Consider the following 21993-nt stretch of genomic DNA (forward strand, 5'->3'; position numbering starts at 1 on the left):
CTGTTTGGTTCCATCGCTAATACTTTGTGTATTTGCTACATTAACAAGAAAGCCCTGAGCAGCAAATGCCATGGGCTGTCCAAAACTCCAGTGTTCCATGCTGGCAGACTACTCAACTTTGCTTCTATTTGTGCAGCAAGGCAGGGCCCTGTGCTGGGTGTCAGAGAAAACACATGTGAGAACAGGACAACCAAGGTCTCATCTTCCTCTGAAAAAGACAGGATGTTAACGGGGTAGAGTGAGTGAGAACTTTTCTGGCAAAACCATTTTAGTACCTTTAGTACCTTTGTAACAGATGAACTATTTCACTCAGGCTACTGTGAAGCAGGTAATTTCTAATCAAAGAAAAAAAGTACAAAACCAGCCTTAACTTACTCCGAAAGGAATAAGAATCCAGGAGTCCACAGGTGTTCAAGACTGTGGAAGACCCTGCTTTAGACTCTACCTGAATCATACATAAGCCAGCTATGACTTAATGCATAAGTGTCTCAGTGCATTTAAAACATCTTTTAGTAGTAAGAGCATAATGATTCTGTGCCTCCACTTTCTCCTGTCCCAAGAGAAAAGAGGGAGGGGAAATCCAGAACTATCTGAGGTTCCTTCTGTGGCAGAGCCACAGAAAAATCTTGATGCTCAATACACCAGGAGTCAGAGTCAATTTGAGAGTGTGTTGCTCTTCATCATTTGTCACATTTTTGACAGACTGAGTAGCTCAGGCCCTACATTTTCTCCTCAAACTACAAATTATACTACCTCAGTCCTAAAAAGGAAACAGCTATAATTTTTATTTCCATGGAGTTGATGTTTCTATTAATCTTCTTCCAAGTCAGTGACCACTGAAATACACGGAAGTTTTACTACTGAGTTGGAACAACACCGGCCAAGGAAGGTTGGAAAAGTGGGTCAAGACTGATGTAGCCTTTCACTAGGGCAAAATGCACCTTGTTGCTTGCTGCAGCTTCCTCACTGCTTAAGTCACAAATAAAAAAGCAAAGACAAACTTTTGTTGAAGCAATGGTATTCACCATCTCCCTCTCTGCTTCCCCTTCTGTCTATTTATATTGACAGAAGCCTCTTCATTGTGTGAGGGTTAAAGAGAAACCCTAATTTTATAGAAAATTCTTCCCTCACTTCAGAAGAAGCAGTTGATGTTTAAACTAAGGCTTCCTGCTTTTTTAGTTTCACAAAAACACATACAGTGACTGGAAAAAAAAATGGATTCTAAGTGTTAGGGTATCATCCCTGTTTTAAGCCACTGCATTTGCTTTCCCTGGGTCACTGAAAGAATGTGCTGCCCTTCATACAAAAGGAATAAGAAGTTAATGTGTGAAGTCTAAAAGGCTCCACTCTTCCATAAACTCTTCATTATGAAGAGATTCTTCATCCTAACTAAAGTTTTGAAAAGTGAAACAATCCAAAAGTACAGTGTAATCTAACAATAAATCAAGCTTTAAAGTGTCAGCATGCTGAAACTCTGCAGGAGGAATTGCAATCCAATGTGTAGGGAGGCATCTGTGCCTAGGTAAAGCTCAGCAAACCAGTGGTCAGGCAAAACAGAATTGGCTGCTTTTTGTTCTGCACCACACTCCCTGGGTGAAGTGAAAGTACAGGAAAATGAAGCTTTCCCTCTCACAACTGAAGCTACAACAATGCAAATCACAGGGCAGCATTGACTTGTTAAACAGTTTCTGCTGGCTCTATTTTAAAGCTCTAAAGGCTTTGAAGTGGAGTTGTAAACTCAATTGATTTCAAACAAAAGGCTAATGTAATCCACTTTCAGCACCAGTACCATGCTGGCAAGTGAATACAACCTTCTCAGTAATTGAAATTACTTATTAGTGTTTAAAGCAATTCATTTCAGTGTTTTCAAGCCACTTAAGAAGTTGGACAGGAATGATCTTGGCTGAATTCAGGCACAAGGAAACCAAGCCAATATCTGGACCTGTTTTACTGGAGGACAGTGAGGTCTCTTGGAACACTGACATTAATATCTCACACATCCATGTGCCCTTTTTGTCCCAAACTGCTTTCCAGGTATTGTAGTTTTATATGTGACTTGTTACACACAAGTCCTGGAGTGCAGCCATCTCTGAAGTGCGATGCACAGATTTAGCTGTGCAAGGTCAGCAGGATCAATTAGGGCAGTAGTAGACACTTTATCAGCTTAAGGAGCTGGGCAGCTCTCAGATTCAGACACTGGAAAATGGAAAGTTTGGGAAATGCTCGCCACCCTTTAAAAAATTTATAACACGAGTCATGAAAATGTGGCAACAAGATCAGAAGTCTGCAAGAACAGCCAAATGGAAAAAGATCTAGGCAGGAATTGATTATAAGAACATGGCACAGACTGAATGGAATTATCAGTTGTAGAAAGTCTAAGAAAAACAGAAACAAGTGGAACATAGAACAGGTCAAAGATTTTAAACCTTTCCAGCAAGTTTCACAGCATTTGGCCCTTTCTTAGGAAAGTACATGTGATATACCAGGGAAAAGGAATGACTCAAGGCAGAGTATGAAACTAGGCAGACTTTAAAGTGGTCCTGACATACTTTTACATACACACAATAAAGTTCCACTGCCTGTTTCATGGGGTTTGAGTTTCTAAACAAAAGGTAAACCCATTGAGTTGGGATGGAAAAACCTCCAACTTAGTTTTCAAAGACCAGTGCTTGGCAATGGGCACCCAGGATAAAAAACACAGGAGTGATTCAAACTTCCTGGGGTAACTGGAGGCCTGTTTAAGGCCCAAGGGACTAGAATTATGATCATATTGTTCAGTAAATGTATTCTGGACTAGATCTGCTATTTGACCTTTCAGGTCTCTTGCAAAAATCTACTATGTCATTAATGTCCAGCTAGATTTGGATAAAGAGAATCTGCTTTCAATAAGTATCTGTAAAGGAAGGGAGGGAGGACAGAGAAGGATTTATTCAAATTAACGTTCTCCTATTGTTGACAGTTTCCAACATCTGTCTGCTCCTTGCTTCTGCAGAACTGACTTCCATGTGAAGAGCTCTCCTTTATTGATAATGCTGATAATCTTCACTGATAATCTACAATGAATGTCTTGTAAAGCTTTACTACCTTCCTCTTCTACTTTCATAGCCCTTGACCTCATTGCAGACTAAAGTGCTTCAAGGCTAGCAGTGTATTCCCCAAAACAGAACACTGAAGTCCTTTAACATAACAGCAATTTGAAAAATATCTGTAACAATTTTAATTAGAGGAATTAAGCCATGTTTGATATAGAGAAAGAGAAAGGAGATTTTTAGATGTATCTCAGCCTCTCAGAATGGTTTATTTTAATACACTTCATTTATTTTACTAACTTTATTAATTTTAATTCATTTTATTATTTAATTAATTCTATTAATGGTTTATTTTAGCGAATTTAAAAGTTCATACAGTAAATTTCTTCCATGTTGTCTAGTACAGATGAGCACAAAACCATTTTTCATGGAAATGCCAATTCCTCCCAAGTCAGGTAACATAGCAACAGTTCTCCCATTCAAATTAAAAATTTTGAAATTTTGTGCTAAATGAAAAATAGAAATAATTCTTTACTTTTGTCAGTAACAAAATACAGCATGCACAGCCCTATCTCAAACTTCTACTTACCAGGTAGGAAATGGTTCCTCCTTCAGAACAGATAGGTAAAAATCCCAAATCCAGTAAGCAGGCAAACCTTTTTGCAAGCCAGAGGTGTGAAAGAATTTGGTGAGCATGAGAACGCCAGCAGGAAAATACATGCCTAAGTCCAGTTGAAATGTTATTACAAAGGTCTATTTTTCCTTTTCTTTTTTACTCACTTCAAACTTTCTCTGGTTTGCTGCAGCTCATCTCTAGTTAATGTTTAATTGAGCAGACTGGGGCTGCAGATACTCGGAAGTCGAGGTTTAGCTTACCCTGTGCTGTTAAAGAGTGCCCAATACAATACTATTCACCTTCATTACATACTCTCGGCATTTTTCTAGCTACTTTGATGCACAATGGAACAGTTAACGTTCACCTTTAGAGTTGTATCCATGCCATTTGAATTAGCCATCCACTGAATGAATGAGAGGAATTCAACACCTTTAGGCTTCTTGTTTCAGGCTGCCTGCCAACTCAGGTGGTTGCGGCAGTTTCTGCACTCTTTCAACAAGTTTCTCCACAACTACAAAAGCTAAAATATCAGTTTGAGAACTTCTAGTAATAGAAATGGAGTATAAGTGTAGTATCTGTCTAGTCCCCAAACTTTACCTAGTCCTTTTGAAGGAAAAGCCTGTCTTACTAGTTGAAAAGTCCTGTGTCTGTTCACAGTTCTTTAATTTTCCTCAGGACAGCCTTCTAAGGAAGGCAAAAAAATTTCTTCTGCTCCCTGAAGATGACTTTCTTGGAGTAGTGTATGTTTACACTGTATATGAGCTGTATTTCAGTGTGGATGGCCAGGGATAAATGCAGCCACCTCTTCACTCCCAGAGGAGTGTGAAGGCTGGACTATGACACAAACCACAAAAATAGGCAGTGGGCCAGACACCAGAAAGCAAAGCAATTCTCATTCCTAAGTACTTGCTGGTTTCCTATTGATTGCAGTGGGAAACTTCCAAGTTCCCACTCCCAGTCTCTGGGACAGCAGCAAAAATACACACTTTCTGAGCACAGCACTAAAGAGGTCAACAAAACAGCACCGCCCTGCAGCTTCACTACACTGGCTCGCACACCACTAATGTGACACTGGCATTGACCTGGAATTCACTCATGGCAGTTACAGGATTAAACAAGCAAAATCCGAGTGACAAAATCTCACATGCACTCTGTCCATGTGAAATACGATTGTCTGTCACTTGTCAAAGGAGCTTTACAGAACTAACAGCTTACAGTACTGCTTCCTTCACATTCACAAACATGAACCAGGGCACCACACTTCTATTCTTTCCACGACAAAAGCAGGAAATTCCCCCCAACCATTATTTCAATATTTAAAACCCAAAGTGGACAATCAGAAAGGTTAGAGGCTGGAAAGAAGCATGGGTCCCAATTAGGGAAGCAACAGCTAAATTACCTGGATAATAACAGTAAATAACTTCAACAAACAGAAGTGGAAAAGGCTTTCAAGATGATTAAAGCAACAGCAAGTGAAACTGAAGAGAGTGCACAGATGCTATTAAAGTGACAAAACAGAACTGAGATCAGCACCTCTCAAAGCAATCATTCTGATGAAATCCATGGAGCCACACTGAACTCTGAGAAATTCCTGGATGAAGCTCTGGCAGACAAGGCTACTGTGAGCCTTGACGTATGAAAAAAGGAGTAGAGAATAAATTGTAGGATGTAGTTTGATCATTAAGTGGAACATTACCAAAATATCATGTCTGTAAATGAAGTCAGACAGCTAGAGATGTTGGAAAGCAAGCCACAAAACTGCCCCAATGTCTCATTCTTATGCATATCCTATCTCCAGTGACCATCAGTAGCACTTGCCTTGGGAAAGAACACAAAGCCAGGGTAAGCTTACAGCAATTCTTTCCCAAATACACCCTCCTGGCTTCTGGCAATCAGCAGTTTATAGACTTAAGAAGTCAGACCATTGTGTTTCATAGTCCCTGAGTTTAACCTCTATGAATTTAACCTCTTTCTGAACCCAGTTTGGCCTTCTTGACACTTTACTGCAGTGAGTTCCACAATCAATTGCACATGCCTTGTATGAAAAAAAACCCACCAAATTGTTTTGAATGGCTAGTTGTCTAAGTTTTACTGAGTTCTTCCTTTATTCAAATGAAGCTATGTCTGATTGCTCCTTGTTTATCTTCTCCCCATCATTTTGAGTTTTATGACACCCTCAGCCTCCAACCAAGATTTTTTTCCAAACTGAAAAGTCCTCGTCTACTCTCTGGTCCTGTGGATGTCATTCCATACCCACGGTTTTTCTGCATATCTCTGAATCCTTCTTAGGTCTATCAAACCTTTCTGAGTTACAGACAGAGCTGCAGATACATGTTATGGAACTACCAGAATAATTATTTCTGGTTTATTCTGTATTATAATTTCTAACTTTATTATTTGGCCACACCTGGAACTGACAATTTGAAAGAACTATCCACTATCTAGTAATGCCAAAACCATCCTGCTCTACCTAAGAATTAAAATTACATTCTCCATTAACATATTACATGCAGATTCTCAAAACCTCAGTTGTATTTGCTACTACAGTACTTTCTCACAGCTAATCTAGAATTAGGCCTGACACAATGCTCAACACAACAACATCTCCCCAATGCTGTAAATGTAGGAGAACATTCATTCCACTTCAATGAAGTTTTTCAAGTAGAAAGTTGTCTTGGGAATAAAGCATACCATGAACTAGTCTCATATCATCCCTAGCACTTAAGGATATTTGACACAGAGAGAGACAAAAAGTTGCAAGAAAACATTCCCCACATTTCTTAAAACTTGATCTATAATGAATAGAAGCCTGAAGAAAAGCTGTGTGATTGATTCTCACTCTCAGCACTCTTGCTTTTTCCCCTTCTCCAAGAGTATGATATAGGGATATAAACCAGTAGCCTCAATTCTTCACACAAACACACACACACCTCCCAAGTTAATAGAAAAGATGAAAACCAGCTGCCTTCTAATTTGCCTCTGCTCTAAGTAAGTCATTCCCACATTTATCAATATTTCATCTAGTTTTTTTTTGGCACCAACATTTTCCACATCACTTAGAAGTAGAGGGGAGACTAGGGATGGGAGGGGAGAACACAAATATAACTCCCACACAAAAGAATAAAACCCCTCTCTGGTGTCAGGTTTCACAGTAGGACACTTTGCAAGATTATTCAATGCCTTTAATGATTTTTCTCTCTTACAACAAAACTTTAAGTCATTTTCTGATTTTGAACAACCAGGACAAGCAAAACTAATATGGATTCCTTTGGAAGTAGAAGAATGCTTCTAATTCACTAGTTCTTCAATGTTAACTCAAAGACGAACCAATATTAATGCACTCTTTAAAACCAAATGTACCTCAAAGGGTGCTTGGAAAAGGTTGCTTTCTTCTCACCTACTGAGAGCTTCCTGGTTCCAGACATGCAACAGCAGGTTCCAAAACAGAAACTGGCTCAGGACACTTCTAGGATACCAAATCCACAGGTGGAATGCTGCTTCCCTGCATAGCAAGTGAGAGAAAACTACTTCTGAAGGCTCTTGGGAGGCAGAACTGGAGTTTTATCCTCCGCACCAAACACGCACCCGCACTCCGTCCATAGCACAGGGAAGGTCTCTGCCGGCTCCCTGGTAACCAGCTTTCTGTTTTGTTGACTAGACTGTTGGAAATCATTAGGGAAAGCAAAGCATGACTTGGCAGTAATGCTCTGCACTCAGAGTACACGAGTTGTGCCACCACCAGTTTCTGTGAGAAGGGGTAACTACAGTGACCTTTGTCAAGGTATTTTATCTTTCCCAGACAGAGTTCCTCACCTCTTTGCTTGCAAAAGGATGGGATCTTTGTGTTTCTAAGTGGAAACTCCTTATCCCAGGAGCTTTGTCTGTAGTTAGTGCTTGTACAACAACATAAACAGGTTTCTAATCTCCAGTCCTGAGGGATCTTGGATACACACCTTAAGTATCAGCTGTTATCAATGACAACATTCATCTCCTCCTTCCTGTCCCCACTCTGTTCTCCTATTCTTACCCTTCCCTTTTTACTAACTCTAGCATTCACCCAAGCACCAGGGGATCTGGATCAGGACTATATCAGGACTGGATCAGGAAAATAAAATCATCTTACATTCAAAAGGACCAGAATTTGGAGTTTGAATATCTTCCTCTATTCCAAGATGCAAGTACATGGTGTCTTAGAAATATATTCTAGGTTAAAGTCACAATATTCCTTAAATTCCTTGTTGAGGAGAATAAGAGATGTAAGAAAATATAATTTCCATGAAAGATCAATAGACAGAAATTGTTTGTCACATCAGGAAAGTATGGTCAAAATGTATCATTGTTTGCTGAGATCCAGGAAAGTGTAGAACTGGGATAACAGAAACAGTTTCAGAAACTTTAAACTGGATGAGGTTTCCATGTTTATAAACTATGAACTGGGATTTTGAGCAACCCAGTCTGGTGGAAGGTGCTCCTGGCCATGGCAGGGGGTTGGAATGAGATGAACTTTGAAGTCCCTTCCAACACAAACCACCCTATGATTCTATGAACCAGGACCCCAGACAGACTAAGAGTTCACCAGTTTTATGAGATGCTGAAGGAGGTCTTTGCCTTACCCAGGGATGAGGATGAAAGAAGGAAAACCAATAAACAGATAATATAATGGCTGAGTCCCAGGAAACGTTAGCTGGAAAGGAACTCTACACATCCCTAACACAAAATCCCACTTGAAACAGAACTGTCATCAACACCCAAACAAATCAGTTGGGGTTTTGTCTAAACATGTCTTGAATACCTCCACAAACAAACAGACATGCCACAAAGTTTCTGGGTAACCAATTCCACTGCTCCACTATCCTGCCAAGCTTCAATAGCTACCATTCAAGCTAACCCTCATTTTTCCATCTGCCACTACTGAGAAAAAGCTTGGCTGGTCCATCTTTGTAGCTCCCCTTCAAGTAATTGTAGGCTGTTATTTGATTGACAGCTCAGTAGCAAGACTAAATATGAAAGTTTTGTAAGTCTCTCACTAGAGTAGGATACACTTAGCAATGAAATCTCTTGGAAAGTAAAGAGTGAGACTGAAGAGCAAAATTTTCATTTTCCCACTAATTTAGGAAATTTTAAATTATATAAAATAGTATACAGTATAAAATAGCATATTTCATTAAAAGTAGAGTTCAGTTAAAAGGGACATTTTTCTTCCACACTATTTAAAGAGAAATAAGTTTTGCCATATTGGCTGTGATTCCAGGCTCTCTATTCCTCCCAAGAAATAAGAAATTTCAATATAAGCTTTTTTTCCCATTCTAAGATAGGACTGGAAAAGGGGAAGAATTTAATGAGTGTTATCTGCTCTGTTGGCACTCAGAAGGGCTATGACTGAGAGAAAAAACACCCCATGGAATATGCAAGAATGGATTTAATTACAAAATATAATTATTTCCTGCAAAAATATCCATTTTAAAAGGAATTCTCTTCCAAGTTTACCGTCATTATCACAATCTAAGTTATATACTCAAATCTATGCTATTACAAGACATTTGTACTAGACTGTTTCCTTAATCAAAACAAACACACAGTCTAACTAGAATAGTATGCTTAAACTAGACTACTATGCCAAGATACTGCACTTTCACTATTATTTGGTTTTCTTCCCTCTGCTTCTGAGTACCTTTGGGATGTGTCTTCATAAAGCAGCTACTGAACTAACACAGAAAATTGCAATATGTGTTCAAGTTACTTTAAAGATAAAATTTTAGATCAACTAACTAATTTTGGGTGAAAAAAATAATGCATTTACCTCACTGAAACCAAAACTCCTCCCTAGGTAATTCTCCCTGACTCTAAAGGTCAAGAGTACATGAAGTTTCCAACTCAAACTACTTGTGTTCTTAGATGAAAACAGGTTAGTGACCAGATCCAGACTGGGTGCAAATCCAATGAATCCATATGGTCTCAAACACTTTGAGAAGAATAGTCATGGTCGTGATAAGCATGAGCTGGTCCATCCAAAGTATGAAGCCCTTCATTTCTGAGTGAGAGTTGCCTAAACCTGGCCATTCTCGTAAAAATCAGCATTTCCATACTGTCCCAGTCTCCTATGCTCTGAAGTCAAGCTGGTAAAGAACCACAATGAGCTTTTTTACTGTCTTTCTACATAAATTTCTGTACTTATTAGGTGGCTTATTCAGCCCATATTAAAAAGTTCAAGTCAAAAAACTGTTGGAGTTTTATTTAAACAAAGATTGTGGGTTTTTTGAAGAAAATGTCTCATAATTTACACAGAGAAGTGACTGGTATGCTTTTAATGTTAAAATATATTCTATATGACTGTAACTTAAGGGGTTTGTGCTTATTTTCAGAGTATACTTAACTAAGAAAAAACTGCAGAATGGCAATTTTGAAAAGAAAAATGGAAGGAAGAACTCCAACACCAAAATATTTGTAACATGAAACAGCTCTTTTCTAACCAGAGCTTGACCATGCTTTTCAAAAGGAGAAGCATCAATTATGAAAAGAAGGTGATGTTTGGTGAATTTCCCAGTGGCTACAGGATGATTAGGACAGTGGGCAACATGTAGTACGAAATGTACTGTGCTGCTCTCACAATGAGCTCTCTTGGGTAAATGGCTCAGTTGCACTATTTGTCAAAGGAGAATAAACACAGACATGAAGGAACACGCATATCTGAATCCCACACTGGTGTAAAGTTGTGTTTTGCTTCAGTATAGGCAGTTAGGGGGTGGAGGTGTCTATTTTTTTTCTAAAAACATTTCAGTGCAATTTTTAAGAATTACAACAGTCAAAGTAAAAATGAGTGGAGAGGGCATGCAAAATGCAGAAAGCAGGAGATGGAAGGGAGCAGTAGTCTGTCAAGTCAATAGCTTTTTTAAGCCCTTGTTTTTCCCTCATCGCTTTTCCCCAAATCCAACTAATTGGGAAAAAACGTCAGACAACCAACAGCAGTATCCCCACTGGAAGATGAATGTCTTCTATAGAGCTCATCTGCAACGGTATTCATGTTCCTTTAAGCCTCTGTTTGAACAATATCACTATGGAAACAGATCTGTGATGCCCTGCACCTTATCAGGCCTTCTCTATTTGAATTCTCTTCTTGTGTTTTCAACAAAGCCATTCACTGAACCTCAACTAATCCAAGATTCTGTTAGGGGTGAGGTTTTTGCTTGGTGGGGTTTTTTCCCCTTCACTACTGTGTCTCTTCCAAAAGGTTCTCTCCCCCACTAATGCCATGTGACAAGTTTTATTTGACTCACACCTCTTCAGTTCTTAGCTCAAAAATATTATGGCTGTATTTATCGCCTAACAGATTCTGTAGTTTTTATTCCTCCCCACCTGCCCCCCAAGTGACACAGTTTTCAATGAAAATTCCACTCATTCAACAGCAGCTTTTTCATTTTGTTTTTAGCTGTTCAGACTCTGCCTGCATCTACATCAGATGTGCCTGTAAGTTCTCTCTAGAGCATTCCTAGGTTAGAGGTATAAAGGGTTACATCTTTGTAATACCAACAGTTTATCAATTCCAGATGCATATGGAATCCCAAATCCCGTGTTTACAAATTCCAAATATTAGAATACTTTTGGGGAACAGAGAACAGGAGGGGAGCTGGGAAGCTTCAAGGTTACATTATGCAAATGAAAGAGGGCAAATCTGGGTTTGCCCTCACTGCATCCAAATCTGGTGCACAGGTAAAAACCAGAGCAATTCTTCTGCAAACTAAGCAAATGTTAATACTGTAAGGGCCTCTGCAGTGGTAACAAATTCACGCTATAATCCTCCACCTAAGCAGACAGGAGACAAGTGTTATTTAAGTTTCAAGTTTTTAATGCTGCCTATAACTGTAATTCAAAGTGAGGCTACAAGAAACACCTTTAAGGAGAGTTTCTGGTACTTTCTAGTACAGGGAGGAGATGGAGTCTTATCAGCTTGCAAGAGAGTTTGGTGAAGAGAAGAATGGGAGTTACAAAAAAATTTTATTTTATTCTCTTACTACCTTAGGCATTCTGGGTTGGCTGAGGAAGCAGAAGATACAGCAACACAGGAGCCTGAGACATGCTGTAGCTCTCAGAGTTCCCAGGTGGACTAGTTTAAATATAAAGGCAATTGTCATTAGCTATGTAAATGAGTTTCACAATAAAGAATTAATAAAAACCTCCTTATTGACTTCCACTGCGACAAAGCAACTGTATGTACAAAGGTGCTTTAAAAACAGGTAAAACTGGAAGAAAGCACACAACTCAATCATTCCCCTTTATAGATTTAACTGCATTATTTCTAGGCTTTCATGGAGCAAAATGTCTGATGGAGGCAGGACAGCACAATTCACAAACAATACTTGCTAAGACTCAGTTACTATTTCAAATGGAAATAAGAACAATTCTTAAAAACCTCATAGCAAACCAGTTTCTTTCATGTGTGGATACTGCAGACTTGTATTTTCTTTCTCTCTCCATAATATACCACCTAACAGCTTTTGTGAGGTGTAAGACATGACATATTGCAGTAATGGATTTTAAGTAATATGTTGCACAGCTAATTTTGGTTAGGATGTTTGGTTAGGAGTTTAGGATGCAGCCAAGGAGAGGACTAAACACATTGCTGATTTTCAGGGACTTCAAAGTTGGGATATAAAATGAGGAACTGGGAAGAACTGTGCTAACTTAATCTCTTGCCATAGCTCACCTTTCACTGGGTGAGATCAGAGCATTCCCAGGGACCCTGTGCATAAGGCCATCACTGCTCCAACCTCCTCTGGCACAGATGGCAAAGGAGCACAGCAAAAGGTCAGCTGTGCTTTTAGAGAGCAACAGTTCCACACCAAAAGCTGCAGCTTTACAACCTAGTTGGGTTAACTTCCATGTGCACAGGCGCTCCGGGTTCATTTTGTTTCTCATCTTAAACACCCCTCTTTTGGGTTTCACCCCCACTCTTGATGGCATACTGTTAACTGATACCAAACCACTCAAACCAAACAGAAAAGTACTTAAATAACACAATTCAGAGTAACAAAAGGCTGGGATAATCAGAGACATAAAAGTTATGGGTGGAAAAGGAACAGTGAATATATTTAGGTTAGAAACTAGAAGAATGCTTCCAATATGGCAGAGGAGCAGCTTCCCACTGACTAAAGAAGCCTAATTTCACTGAATTATCAGAGTATGAAAGAGGTTGTCGGGCACAGCTATTGCAAATAGGGCTGGACAGGCTTCCCTGGACCACTGAGTCTCATTTCCTGCAAGGACAATGCCAGGATATTTCTCTGTCCCACACTGTCCTTTCATTATGTTGTGAAGTTCTCTCTGAAATTACTGAAAGTTGTGCTTATATTTCTGAGGGCAGATCTGGGCAATTTGCCTTTAGCCTCATACCACTGGATACACTTTCTTTCCTCCCTCCCTGCCCACAGTTTTAAGAATTAAACTGGGAACATAAATCTCTATTTCAGATTTCCTTGGTTAAGCTGGACTAAGCCAAGACACTCCCTGTCCCTCTCAAGCTATAGCAGTGAACCCATTTTGCAGTAATTTCTTCTCCTATGGAAGACACTTGCCAGTAACACTGATATGTATTTTCTGTCCACATTACTTTGATTTTGTAATCCAAACTAGAGTAAGACTTTGGTTGCTTCTGTGTTCCTCAGGCTGCTGTGTGTCCTCAAAAGAAAACTGAAGTGGTGAAATGAATTTGGAACACTGGTTTTCCTTGAAAGTTTTCTCACAAAAAGCTTTAGTGATCCTTCTGCTACAGACTGATCACCAGACAGTTGCCATTAATTACTGCATGGAGACATTTGGCCAGATATACACAAGACACAAATCATGCATTAGGGATTTAGCTGGTTTAGAACTATGGCAGAAGGAGTTGTCTTTCTCACGTTGTGTCTTGTATCCATCATTTCAAATTCCTGTGGGATTTTTGCTGACCTGCCTGTAGAGAGAAGCAAGTAGGACTCTGGAGTGAAGCTGATGAAGCACAGGTCACAAACCAAATTTAAATGAAGCAGAGAAGTGGAGCTTTGCCAAAACCATGAGCCTCTCCCTGCTACACTGCACCCTACCAGCCTAGAGGCTGTAGCAGGTTTGAACCCACCATTAAACCCATGTCTAAGTGGAAGAATCTATTTCATGGTCTAGGAGAACATTAATTTGATGATTAAGAGGGAAAACAGGGTTTACAGCATTGTTGTTGCAAGCAGTAGTAGAACCAGCTGCCAGTCCTCTTGGAATGAGGAGGCACATTGCAATAAGAACCACATTTCCTGTAAGAAGTCTCAGAGAACATTACGAGCAAGTTGTCTCTAACATCTCAGATTTATAGCATGACCTGGCTCAGAATCATTGCAATTTCAGAGCTTCCTGACAACAAAAACTGTTATTAAGGCTTGAAACTTTGGCCAAGGCTTTTATTCCTATAGCAGTTTATTATCTTCTCCTCTTCTAGCCCTGGAAGTCCAACAGCACAATGGTCTCCCAAGGTTATGTGTTAAAACATGTGGAATAACAGTTTAGAGCTACAGCATCCAGCTCCCTATAGGGCACTTACTCACAAGCCACTGGTGGCATGTGGGGTCCTGAGGTCAGCAAAACACATCGTCTCATTCCACCTTGATCTCTTCTGACATTAAAAGAGATCAGCAGATAAGAAAGGAAGAAAAGTGCCCCAGCATGTCTCTACATAGAATCAAGCATTTATGTGCATATGGTGTGAGGCAGTAATGTAATGAAGGTGAATGAAAGAATCCAGGGAATTTTCTATCTCATTCCTTGTAAGCTACGATGCACAAAACAAATGAACATGACTGTTTGTACAGAGAACAGCTCTTCTAGACACAGTTGAACTGGTTTTAAAATGAGTCAGTGATGGTGAGACAGCACAGTTTGCAAATCCCACCAAGAAAGAAAGTAAATTTTCAGTTAATTAGGACAGGGACTTCCCACTGGATCTGATTCTTTTCCCTTCAGAGAAATGAAACATTTTTCCTAGGACTGAAAGGACTCAGATCCAAAGGAGGAACCACACTGTGACACTACGAGTCTCCCAGCTGATTCTTCCGCCCAACAAGTCTGCACTTTATGTACTGATACGTGGAAGAAATCCCCTTGTAAGGAAAAAGAGATTGGAGGTTAATCTGCTTTAACAATAAAAATATGAAGCTACTTCAGAAACCATTTCAGTCTCATGGGTTAAATGGAACCAGTTGTACGTGTGGCCATCATGCAAACAAAACACTGTCACTAAAAAAAAAAAAGCTATTTCTTGTTGGCACAGAAAAATGGGGAGGACACTACACTGCTGTCAAAAAGGGACAGTTCAGTTCTTCAGTTTGACCCACTGGATGCTGTCAGTAATTCAGTTTAACTCTTTTACATCTGTATTGAGCCTGGTCAGTGCTGCCTGGTTGAAGCACAAAATACAGGAAGAAAATTCTAAGCAGTGGGTGAAGAATTTTTAACAGCTGCTGCCTGCTACACTGATTGAACACAATTCTCAGAAGTAAGTCCTCTGAAATCCAGTATTTGCCCCAAGAAACACCTCTGGGATTATCCCATAGATTTCATGTGCACAGGATACATGCAGCTTCAAAAGACAACTCCCTGCTGACTGAAGGAGGAACAGGTATTACAGGGTTTTTAAGGCTCTGCAAGCAATATAGATATCATATCCTTTTCCTGTATTACTCTATAGACTCCAATAAATCTACAGAATTCAGTTTACCACAAGGCTACTGTTTTTCAGACCGACTGACCCAATGACTGGTATTTATTTGCTGAGACAAGCTCCATAAAAATAAAAAGTAAAAAATCCACACTCTTCCTCCTCATCACCACAAAGATGACATCTTGTTGCCAACCTGCCTGCCAGGAAGCCATATGGAAACAATATCAATACCACAATCTATAGGCACCCTTCCAATGCATTTATCAGGTCATTAGAGTTCAATACTGACAGCATCTTTAAGAACTGGAAAGGATAAAGCTGTGGTAATAAGGCATAGTCAAGATTGATCCCCAGGGCCTGGTTAGATCTTCCTCTCCTTTGGTTTTTCCCTTTTTTTCTTTAAAGATCATACAGCATTAGCATTTTTTCCCCCAGTATTTGGTTTAAATTTACCATTTCTGAGAACCTCGAAGCCCAAGCAAGGCCTCTCAGTTTGATGCACAAATCCATAATGGAAAATGTATTCTGCCTCACTGAAGCAAATGCAAGTCCCCTCACATGAGCCAGGAAAAGTCACAGGCTTCTGCCTTGACAGTAGAGTTACCCACATAAACCCTTAAAAAGGCATTGAAAAAGTCTGGAGAGAATTAAATGGGGCATGACAATGATTTGGAGACTGGGGAAAAATAGATTAAAAAATATAAATATATACATATGAACGTATTATAGCCAAAACCCACACAAAGTTCAGTTTAAGATGGTTACAAGGTTTCTTATCACACAAAACAGTACTTTCAGGGGGAGAGTTATCTCAGAGACATACCAAAACCCAGGGGTGCAAAACTGAAGCTGCAGAAATCTAAATTTGACAGTGTCTTTCTTCTAAAGCATGAAGAAAGATAACAAATGGGGGAGGGGGAAAAGAAGGTGTTACATGTGGTTTTGGTCTCCTATCTTTCTTTCTCAAAAGAAAAGAAACCACATAGTTTTCTGAGAGATCTGTTTTAACAAGTTATTGAGTACATTACAGCACAACTGAAAAGAAACAGTTGTTTCTTTTTTGGAAAGCAGCAGAGAAAAAGTAGAAGGAAAGCAAATCCCCCTAGATTAGAAAAACAAGCAAATCACAAATATTCAGTTTTATCTGCACAATACAGCTCCCTATTTAAATAAATAAATAAATACATCAAAATCACTGCACTAGAAGCAAGCAGCTGTTTGTCATCTTGGACAAAACTCTTTAGGGGCAGTGAAAAGGCTTTACTCTATGTTTGCACAGAAGGCTGGCATAACATGACTCCAAGTTAGTTGTTGTACTACGTCACTCCATAATACAAAAGGGAACACTCAGCCCTTGTTCTGAATTTAAGTTTACCAGAGCTGTTCAAAATAACAGCATCAAATTCTGACACTGATCCAAAACTCGGGTTTTGTTTTCACAAGTTGAGATTCAATATTTGTCAAACAGTTCAAAACTTTTTGTTTTTCTAGTAAGCTATTTTTTTTTTTACTTTCTAGAGGTATTTCTGTCTCCTATAAGTCTGGAAACTTTGCAGAGCAGTATTCCTGCAAAGCAAGTTTAAACTCTCTCATTTGAAGATGGAAGAGAGCGAATAACTTCATCTGGAAGGGGCAAGGTATAGGGAATCCATGTACTAAGTTTAATGGGTTATTTTTATTTTATTTCTTTATTTTTTATGCTACAAACTTTCAAAAGTAGCTAGTAATAGCTTCATGTCCAGTTTATAAGCACCTAAAAACCTTTGTGATCTGCAGATGGAATGAAACAGATATGGCTAAGAAGTCAGAATTAATGTACAGTTATCAGAGATTCAATCTTATTTTGGAAGAAATTATTATTTTGTCTTACCTCTCTTACATAATTTTGAGCTAATTAATCCAGCTGAATGAACAGAACTAATATTAATTTGCAAGCATAGGGAAAAAAATATTACATTAAAGACTCACAGGCTAAAAAAATTCACCCCCAAAAAATTCTCTAATGAGCTCCAGAAATTCTGCATGTGAAGCACACACTTTAAAGGTAAGAACTTAAATATTTAATAATACCTAAATATTCTCATAGCTACATTTGCATTTCTAAGTGTCATTTTTGTTGTTTTCCCCCCGGTACATTAAGCTAAATCCAGACTAAGCCTACATTATTGGTAATGCAAGTGTATTCACTCAAGTTTTATTTAGTGACCTCCTAAACTTATTTTAGTCAGAACAAGACAACTTTGCATTCAGATGTGGAAACAGAAGATTTGCCTCGCTTACCTTTTTTCAGGCCTTGGAGAAATCCCTCCAAACTCCTTTCCTTCTGATACTTCCTTGTAAAGTGTTTTGAAACCTAGTGATGAAAGTAGTAAGAACTGTGTATTTGACGTACCATTTGAAAAACATTCTACTAGAGACCCTACAAATAATTCAAGTCAAGGAACGCATTGTACAGTTACAAACCCATGAATTATTACACTGTTGAAATTATTGAAACGTAAATATCAGAATAGTGAAGTCTGACTGGAATAGCTACACAAACCCACCATTCCATCTGCAAAGTAGAAAATTATACCTAGATAATAAGGAAAATCCTTCCAAAGCCTGGCACTAAGAACAATACCACAGCTTCTCAACAGAAGTCAATTACTGCAAAAGATCCTGAGAGCCACCGAAATTTCATTTGATAAGAAATCACTCCAGATTGCATTAGCCAGATACAGGACTGTAAGAAGTGTTCTGAATGGTGAAGACCAGTTCCTCTCTGGGACAAGGAACTGTTTCACTTGACATCATTTCCCTTGCACGTCTCACAATGAAGTGATGAGGTCCAGGTTTTCACCACAGATGTTGTTTCAGTCGGCTTTGACGAGCTCTGCTCAATTTCACTTTCATTCTTTTTGCAGTAACTCTTAAAGTGCACAACTTGACTTCATTATTTAGCTCATCATATGATGGGGAACTCCTGCAACTCATCAGTAAAGTCATCACCCAGAGACAGCATGTTCACTTCCAACAGCTTTCTGGTCCAGGAAGATATGTAGTAGGCTTGAATCCAAGTCTTTCAAGAACAAAGCACAGACACATAGCTAGATTTGAAGCAAGATTGGTCCAGCACTCACTGGTTAAGAAAAGGCTCAGACAGACAAGCTCTGCAAATTTAGGTGTATCTATTTACAGAATGCAAGGATGGCTATAGCAGGGACAGGATGTGCCTCAGTAAAAACAAAACAACCCAAACAAAACCCCAACAAACACTCCAATCCTGTGCTCCTAGTAGAAAGAATGTATATAACTTCAGTGATACACGGTAAAGAGAACAAAGAACTAGGTTTATTCACCTGTCTAGGTTTTATTAGTTAATATTAGCTTCAACTAGCTAAGCAATATTAATCAACAATAACTTGTTTGCATATCTTGTTTCAATGCTGGATTGTGCCTGTAAAACCAGCTCTTTTGAGTGCATCTATAAAGAGTAAACATATGTACTGCTCCTTCAACTGCATGCACATGCTTTATGGAATAAGGACAATCTTCCAGTAATTGCACAGAAGTAAGTATAAACACGCTTCAGCTCTTGTAAACATGTCCACAGAGACCTCTCATATAACCACAGAGTATTCTCCTTCAGGGTTTTTTTTTTCATGTCTGCAAAACTGGAAAAGCAAGGCTACCTTCTTGTCAGATGTTTTAAGTGCATAGGTTTTGAATTTTATACATAATCCATGATTTCAGGAGTGCAAAGTTTTAATCATCACTGCACATACTGTGTGTATGCAAAAGGTAATAACATATCCAGCTCCATTAGCACTCAGAATGGTTTCATGCCCGTGCCCCTCTATGTTAATAGAAAGCTTCCACAGACTGTTACAATACTAATAGCTGCTGTATACCAACAACACATGAGGATGTATAGAAATACTCAGTATTAGCCCCTGGAGGAAAAAAAAGGGATGATATAGTGCCAGTCATTTTTCTAGATATACAGTTCTCCAGTGGAAAAGAAACTTCTAAGTGCAGGGTACCATCCAAAACAGAGAAAACTACAAAGGCCATTTGTTAGGAAACACAAAAAACAGCACTGATATAAGGGTCATCAAGCAAAACCAGTGTATAGTTATTTAATTTTAAGAAAGAGAATGACGTAAGGATGTGCCAATAAAGAAAGAGGATGCTAAAAAGAAGCAGTTCAAAAACCAGGAAGCCTCAGGGAGAGTTAGGAGAGTATTGCAGGGCATAGGTCACCCCTTAGAAAATGGATTACTTAAGTAAAGACAGGGGAAGCCCATAAAACATGGTTAGTAAAATGTAAACAGGAAATTAAGAGAGCTAAAAGACAATCCAAAAATTGCCTGCAAACAAAGATCACTGTGCTAGTAAACAGCTCTTGAAATACATCAAGGACAAGAAGCCAGCTAGGAAAGCGGTCCAGGTGCTGGATGACAAAGGTGTAAAAGGGAGAGATGGGGATAATGCAGTTGTAGAAGAGAAGCTCAGTGAATTCTTTTCATCAGTCTTTACTGCTGAAATCTTTGGGGAGTTTTCCACATCCATTGCACCCTTTGCTGTAAATCTGGCAGAGAAGCCAGACCAAACCGAAATAAAATCAGGAAATACCAGACCAAACAAGGAAATTAGATGTTAATAAATCACTAGGACAGAACAATGTTCACACAAGTTCTGAAGAAATTCAAATATGAATTTAAGAACCACTAGCCAAGGTGTGTAAGCCAGAGCTATACTGGTTCTGACCAGTACTCGAGGACTTGCAAATCCTGCCTGCACAACTCTCAGCTTATGGGAAGGGCTGTGTAGGAGAACCTGGAAACCACACTTTGGCAAGTTCAACTTCATTCACAGTAATGAATGCAGAACATAACAGAGTTCAAACATTAGAAATAATAAGAAAGCAAAGCATAGAGCTTAACAGGCTTTTTAAGATGCAGCGGAATCAGCAGCGCGATTCCTGAGATCACCCCTGGGACTGCTGTTACTCAGCATGTTTATCAATCAATGACAAAACTAACAGATTGGGAAAAAAGTTGGCAGATAGATATTAGAGTAGTAATTCCTCAAGACAATATCAATTCTAACTATTCCTACTCAGAAGCTGGAGCCATCCTTGACAGTTCTCTTAAATCCTTGGTTCAGTGTTCAACAGTAGTCAGGAAAGCCAGAAACATCATTAGAATCTTTGAAAAGAGAACAAGATGAGGCATTTCTGCAACTTCACACAACCTGAGCACTTCCACTACTTGAGTGTTATAACTTGCTCTCCCCATACCAAGTTGCCAAAAAGGGCAACTAAATGGAAATGGAGCAGATGCTTCACATGGACATACTTAAAAGGCTATGACTCTTCAGTTTGGAGAGAAGGTTGAAGGTGAATATGACCAGGTATAACAAAAAACCCATTAGCTGTTAAACACAGAACTCTTATTTATCCAATCCTACAAAACTAGAACAAGGCAGTACTCGCTGCAACAAGCAATCAACTAATTTAAATAGAAACCACTTGTTTACCCAGCAGGTTACAAGCTTCTGGAACTTGCTGTCACGCAAGTCTGTGAAGGCAAAGGATGTCCATGGGTTCAAAAAGGGATTAAACAAACTCTGGACAACAGGTCTATAAATAGACACTTAAAGGACTAAACAGGTACACATCCTCTAATATCCTTAACACAAGAGCTGTGGAAACTGGAGAGGTAGGGAGAGAAGTGGATCTCAAAAAAAAAAGCTGTTGTAGGTTCTCCTGTTAACTCGTCACAATATTGGGCTAACTGGAACACTGAGCCAGTTATAATGTCATTCATTTTTTTAGATAGACTTCAGCATTCCCACACATTACACCACTTCCTGAGGATAAGCAATGACCCCAGCAAAGTAGCAAGGTGATAGATTACAAACATTCATTACCCCTCATGGCAGGGGTGAGAGTGGGACAAGGAGAGATACAGACAGCAAAGAATAGGAAATAAAACAATTGAGACCAGTTACAGGTGCCAGAACTTTTCTTATAACACCCTTCACTCTGAAAGCACCTTTAATATCTGTACACACAGTACAGACATCAACTACATAACAAGTAGTTATTTTACCCATATAATTTAATTTTTAATTCACCAAAGTTTCACTTTAGAAGCATTTTAAAAAATTAACACCATCTTTGAAGACAGTAAGTTATTTATAGCTTTAAAAAAATGTAACCAGCAAACTTGTATTTCCTGTCTTCTAAGTGAAATATAAGCTTCAACAGAAGAAAAAAAAAACTCACAAGAAATGCAATTACAGCAAGTTTGTTTTCAAGACAATAAATCCTTTGTTTTGAGATTCAATTTAGTTCATCATCCTGTTACTCTTACAGTTTTAAAAAAATATTTTTGTTTGGTTCTTCAGGAAAAAAATTCTTTGCCACACAGATAAAAAATTAACAAAGTTTGACAAAGTTCCCTTATTCCTGCCCTTGACACAGTCCATCTCAAAACCTTACACTCGTAATAAAACCATCTAGAATGGAAACAGCACTGGAAAGCTATATAGAGAATTCTATTCACCACAGAAAACCTGACAGGCATGAACAGACATGAATCATCACACATTTTTCTCCTTCCCCTTAATTTAGTGAGAAGTAGGCCTATTACTGCAATTTCCTGCTCCAATATCAATATCCA

General features: G+C 38.9%; 1 protein-coding gene across 5 annotated transcripts in view; it reads right to left on the minus strand.

The window, feature by feature from the left end:
• MYLK (myosin light chain kinase) overlaps positions 1-21993 on the minus strand; it is a 205509-nt gene that overhangs the window by 174931 nt on the left and 8585 nt on the right. For 2 of the 5 annotated variants that reach the window (XM_032693458.1, XM_032693457.1), the window contains exon 2: positions 17603-17675. The exons of the other annotated variants lie outside the window; for them this stretch is intronic. The gene's annotated coding sequence lies outside the window, so the exon portion shown is untranslated. The remainder of the gene's footprint in view (positions 1-17602; positions 17676-21993) is intronic. 5 annotated transcript variants of the gene reach the window in all.

Source organism: Chiroxiphia lanceolata, chromosome 7 (genome assembly GCF_009829145.1).
Source record: "Chiroxiphia lanceolata isolate bChiLan1 chromosome 7, bChiLan1.pri, whole genome shotgun sequence".
Lineage (NCBI taxonomy): Eukaryota > Metazoa > Chordata > Aves > Passeriformes > Pipridae > Chiroxiphia > Chiroxiphia lanceolata.